Source organism: Neomonachus schauinslandi, chromosome 4 (assembly GCF_002201575.2).
Source record: "Neomonachus schauinslandi chromosome 4, ASM220157v2, whole genome shotgun sequence".
NCBI classification, from domain to species: Eukaryota; Metazoa; Chordata; class Mammalia; order Carnivora; family Phocidae; genus Neomonachus; species Neomonachus schauinslandi.
The window spans coordinates 21,633,874-21,639,873 of record NC_058406.1 but is presented as its reverse complement, the minus strand read 5'-3'; positions in this window follow the sequence as shown (position 1 = coordinate 21,639,873).

Here is a 6,000-nt window from a genome sequence, read left to right as displayed (position 1 = left end):
AAGCAAGTTCTCCAGATGCTAGAGAAAGAAGAAAAGAAATGCAGGCATTTGATGGGGGGAGCTGTCAGCATGCCCCGAGTTGTCTGTAGTTATAGGAAAACTCAGAAAGTTGAGGGCAGATGGGGTAGGACATTAAAGCATCTGCTGTGGCGTCTTAGAAAAGCTGACATTTGAGCTGGGTTGAAAAGTGAGTAGGAGTTTTCTAGCTGGAGTGGGCATGGGGAGTGGCTAATCCAGGCGGCTGGAACAGTATATGGATGACAGGGAAAGAAAGGAAAGTTGCTCAAAGGACCCAAGGATTTTGAGAAAAGAATTTATTTTAGAATTAATTAGGGGGGAGATTTGAGCAGTCTTTATGCAGGGAAACCTTAGGTGGTAGAGCTGGAGGACCTGACAAGTGGAAGAGAGATTGAGAGAGAGAAAGAGAGAAAGAGTACTCATTAGGGACAGCCCCCCGCACAGGCAGAAAGGAATGGATCCAGAGGACAGGAAGAAATTGGCTTTCCATCAGGAGAGAAGAATTCTGTTCCTGAGCTGGTTGACAATAGGTTTAACTGTAGGAGAAAGGGGAGTACTCAGGGGAGTCAGTTACCTATTAAGAGTGAAGGAGTTAATGGTTGGTGGGAGAGGGCTTGGGGAGGGTGGAGGACTTGAACAGTCCTTGAAGGTGAGGGGAAAGGGAGCAGACTTCGGGAAGGTCAGAGGAAGGATGGACAATGATGGAGCCAGCTTACGTTGGCACTTACTCCTTGGCAGTGTTGCCAGGACTCACTGAGCATGGTGTTCTCAGCAGCTTCCCAGCAGCTCAGAGCAGGAGTTGAGAAAGCAGATGGTTGCTTTAGGAAATGGCTGGGGTTTGGCAGGGCAGGGGTGGCAAGAGGAGAATGCCGTCCGCCTGCAGGCACAGTATTTCTGGAGGCAGGAAGCCTTACTGGCTTCCTCTCTCTTTTCCTACCTTTGCACCAGGGAGAAGAATGAATGAGTGTAAGAGTTGAAAAGACCCCAGCTCAGAGTTAAGGGACCTGGGCTGTCATCCAAGCTCTGCTGCTCACTTTCTGTGTAACCCTGGGCAAGTCACTTCCCTTCTCTAAACCTATTAATTCAGGACTGCTCAACCTCAGCACTGCTGATATCTGGAGCCAGATAATTCCCTATTGGGGGAGCTGTCCTGTGCAGTATAGGATATTCAGCAGCATCCCTGGCCTCTACCCACTAAATGCCAGTAGCACACAGAGACACCCATTATGACAACCAAATGACCCCAGAGAAGCAAAAACTGCTCCAAATTGAGAACCACTATATTAATTGGAATAATTGTAAGAAGTAGACCTATCCAGCCAACCAGAAGAAAAAGGGGTCTCATGAACAACACATAAAAGAATGAAAACTAAGGCAGAGGGGACCTTTGACAGCTGATTAGAGCAGCTTGGATATGAGTAGTTATTTATCACAACTTCTCTTCCATTTTCCCACCTGTAAAATACATGGATCAGTGGCTGAGCTGGGTCTACAATCCAGGCACCCTGCTCCCAAGGTGCAGGCTCTTTCCACTCTACAAGTTTTGTGAAATCCCACCTTTGTGCAAGACATTCTGAGAGGATGCCACATCCTTGTCTTTGCACGTAACTGGACTGTTCCCAAGATGGATCTGAGAGAGCAGAGGTGAGGAGAAAGGTCAAGATGAGAAGAACAAGAGGGAGCCCAAATCTTCCAAGGACAGAGATGGAGGCTACAAAGGAGACCAGACATCAGGATGTAGAGTACTGAGTCAGGGTCCGCTCAGGAAACAGAGAGCACACCAGTAAGTTGAACATGGAAAATATAATGTAAAGAAGTGATCATTAATAAAAGGGGGTTAATTACTAAAGGGAGTAAAAGAGGACTCTATAAAACACAGGAATAGCAAATGTAGGGGAAACTTACAACCCCTAGCCATGCCTGAGGTTGTGGCTGCAGCTGATCTGTAAGAGTGTCTGCTAGGTGAGGAGAGCATAGCCTGAGGAGGGTATGGTGGAGCTGGTCCCTGATGGCTGCTAGGCTGAATGTCGCTGGACAGCTCCCACACCGAATAAAAGAAAATAGGAGGTCCAACACCAGAAAGAAATGTGCCTTCCGATGCTGTCATCTTGCAGTATCCCTCCAGTACCCTCTGTTGACAGATATTAACATTGCTCCAGGTGGTGAAGAAGAAATGTTTGCAGGGTCCAGCTCCAGTATCACTAAGCAGGGCAAAGAAGGGTAGACTCAGAGCTGAGAGACAAAGTGATAGTTGCCACAGTCCCTGCCTTTGGCTAATCAGCTTCCACATACACCTTCTACACACTTTTGAACTTCCATTCTCAACACAGCAACTCTGTGTTTCCACCTGACAAGACACAGTTGTCCTTTGTACAAATAAAGAAGCTCTTGCACTTGCCTCAAAACGAGATACATAGTTCCAACATCACTGTATCCATCGCTGGCTATGTGAATGACTCCTCAAATTCAGTACAGTCAGGCTATCTTGTTTATAAAGTTAACCTCGAATAACCTGTATATAAATAATAATGGAAAGGAGAGAGAAGAAAATGGTTAACATATAAATATAAATTTAAGAACATAACAGAGAAAATATGCAAACCTACAATAGTCCTCACTTCTGTAATTGGTCACAAAGCCATTATTTCTATCTGTGGCTTCCTTCTTCCACTCCCCATTCCACATTTCCCCCACCCTCAACCAGAGCCTCATCTACTTGGGGTTTTTTTTACCAGGAAGAGTGAGCCAAACCTTTACTCCTGAATCACATGAGTGATCAACTATCCTGCTTTGCTGGGTTGCTGAAGTTTTCCACTAGCCTTTACAATTGGAAATGGAAGAACTAAGAGGTGTCCCAGAGAATCCTAAGTTCCAGATGAAGTCCTCTGGGCAATCAGGATCAGTCATTCCATCCAGTACAGTAACCCTTTTTACAGCTTCAATGTTTGTCTAGTGACACAAGGGCCTTAAATGACTAGATGGCAGTCTCATTCTTCCATTCATTGGAACCATCACTGTGTCCTCTCATATGCCCCCCCTTGGGAACAAAGGTCTCCAAGCCAGCAGAGCTCAAATTTGCTGAGACAAGAAGCAGAAATTCTGCAAGTGGGTGATTAAGAACAATAGTGAGAGGGGCTTGTGCCAGGTGTCATCTCTTGCTTCTCAGCTCCAAGTCCACCCTTGTGGTACCGGAACTTTTTTCCCTTGCAAGCATGATGTTAATCTTTGTCAGTAGGTGGCACTGGTGGACACTCTAGCTGATTCCAGCATACTTTGCTTCTGGCTCCTGCAGCACTAGGTGTTTGTAGGGCACTCAGTGGAGCACATGCCTAGTGATATCAGCAGTATCCCCACAGCTGGCTTCCCAAAGGCAAGATTGTTGGGAGCCCTGGCTCCCTTCCAAGCGTCTTCTCCATGATGTCCCCTATTCCCTGCCCTCCCCACAACTCGGTGAGAAACTTCTTGAAGCCAGTACTCCAGCTGGCTTCCCAGAAAGTTCAACAGCAACCCCCATGAGCATCTTCTGAATTTAATCAGCTCCTCAGCAGTTCTCTGCCCACTAACCTTGACCATCTCTGGCCTGAACAACCTAGTGAACTTTTCTGCCAGCCAATAGGCTGCACCCACACCCTCTCCAATGTTCTATAGCTCAGTCATGGGGAGGATCCCCGCCTCCCTTACATGTTTCATTTCTTGCATATGCTCCTTCAATTAGCGGCATGTTTGAGAGTTCTCTTTTATTCCCCTCTATTTGATTTGATGTGGTTTCTGTCTCCTGATTGACCTTGACTGACACAGAGCCACTCCCATTTCCACACCTTGATTACTGGACCCATGTATTCTAATAGTGAGGGAAACAGCACTATACAATGGTGTCTGAGTCAAAGCATATATTACTAATATATGGGTTTGTCTTCCAACTGGCACAATAAGCTTTTTCACCTTAAAATAGCCATCCATTTCCAGATAATGAGTTATGTGGTAAAAAAAAAAACAGTTAATTCCATAGCAATGAGCCCACTAAATCTCAGGCTGCATGGTACCTGATGTCCTATAGTTAGGTACTCAGTCTCTACCATAGTCCAGTAGCAAGCTAGAAGCTATTTCTCAGGGGGTGGGGGGGGGGGGGGGAGGAAGCATTATCTGCATAAGAAGGAATATATTTACTCTAAAATTCTAGAGTCTCCACTGTGGTACCCCTTTGGGATCTTGTCTGAGACTCTATACAACATTCCTATTTGCTATGATACCTTTGAGAATCATTGGATCTACTGGATTATAAGGACCAAGTGGTAGAAGGAGTTATATTGAAGCCTTTATTTGCTGCAGAGCCTTCTTGTGCTATGGTCCACACTCAAAATTGACAGTCTTATGGGGATTTTGCCAATGGGTCAAAGTAGCACACACAAATGTGAAGTTTCTTCCAAAATCCAAAAAGCCTACCAAGTGTTGTCCTTCTTTTTTCAAGGTAGGTAATATAAGGTACAACAACTTGACTTTCACCTTGGAGGGGATATCTCAACCCTCAGAGACTTCACTGAGATCTCTGAGATTTTCTGGGATGTATTTCCCACTTCCTTGTTCACATGTGTTGTAGTTGCAACTTCCTATTCATCAGATGCAATCAGCTTGTCATCAGTGGAGTACACCAGTGTGAATGTCAAGATGATCACATTATCTGTGGACTATATAATGGCAGAAAGCAAGAGAATGGATTTAGCTCTGAATCAAGACTCTATTGGTATACTGTTAGTCCTTCCAGGTAAAAGCAAACTGTTTTTGGTGATCCTTCTCAATTGGTGTGGAGGAAATGTCAGTAGCTAGGTCAATGGCTACATACCAAGTGCTATACTAAGTTGCTTCACGAAGGACACCATATATGGGACAGCAACTGCAACTGGAGTCACCACCACGTGAGACATATGGTAATCTAGCCATTCCCCAAAGCCCATCCAACCTCTGCACAGGCCAAAGAGGCAAGCTAAATGAGAATGGGATAAGAATCATCACTTCTGGATATTGCAGCCTTCGTCAATATCTGAAATGTCCCCACAGATAGGGAAGTGCTTCTGGTTTTCTATCATGGTAGACAGAGGAAGTTTCAGGAACCTCCATTTAGTGCTTGCTTCCATAATTGTCTTCACTTCATGAGCCAGAGATGCCAAGTGGGAATTCTTCAGGTTGCCAAGTATGTCTATTTCAATTATGTGTTCAGAAACTAGGGGGGAATGACCTACTGGATACACTTGGTCTAAATATCTATCACCTGAATACCTAAGTCATCACTTTGACTGGTAGGCCACAGTGTTATTTTGCACCCCCAAGAAGTATCATAAATTCAGAGCAGTGTCTAGTAATCTCCAAAGGCCTGGGTACCTTCTTTTCCCAAGTGCGGTCACTCTAGTAAATAGCCATGGCTCCTTCCAGTGAAGGCTTGGAAGAAGAATTTGTGGTACATACTTATAGCATTGCTGCAGGAAACATCTTCAGGAGGCCTGGCCTCCTCTTCAATTAAGAGGCTCTGATCTGAGAATTGGCTTAGATCTGGAGACTGAAGAGAGGCCACAACTCTCCAACATGGTGATTCAACTCAGGTCTTGACCACCAGTCCCAGAGTTTGGTTGGTTGGTTGGTGGGTGGGTGGGTGGGTTGGTTGGTTGGTTTTTCTGCTATATAGATCAAGCAATACTCTAGTAGGCTATCCATCTATTTCCTTCCTAGAAACACACTGATCAATTAGTTACCACTAAAGATCCCTATGGGCCAAGGCATTCTGATTGCTAGTACATCCCTGCTGCCCTTCATGATAAATGCATTCTTCTTGTCTTTGGCTATTGAGTACTGACACCTAGCCTCTACCACTCCAGGATCCTATCATCCCCGTAAAATCAGGGAGCCCATCTTAATAACAACATGCTCCTGACAATACCTGGGCTACAAAGCTGGACATTTACAGAATATGTTAAGGATGTACGTTCTCAT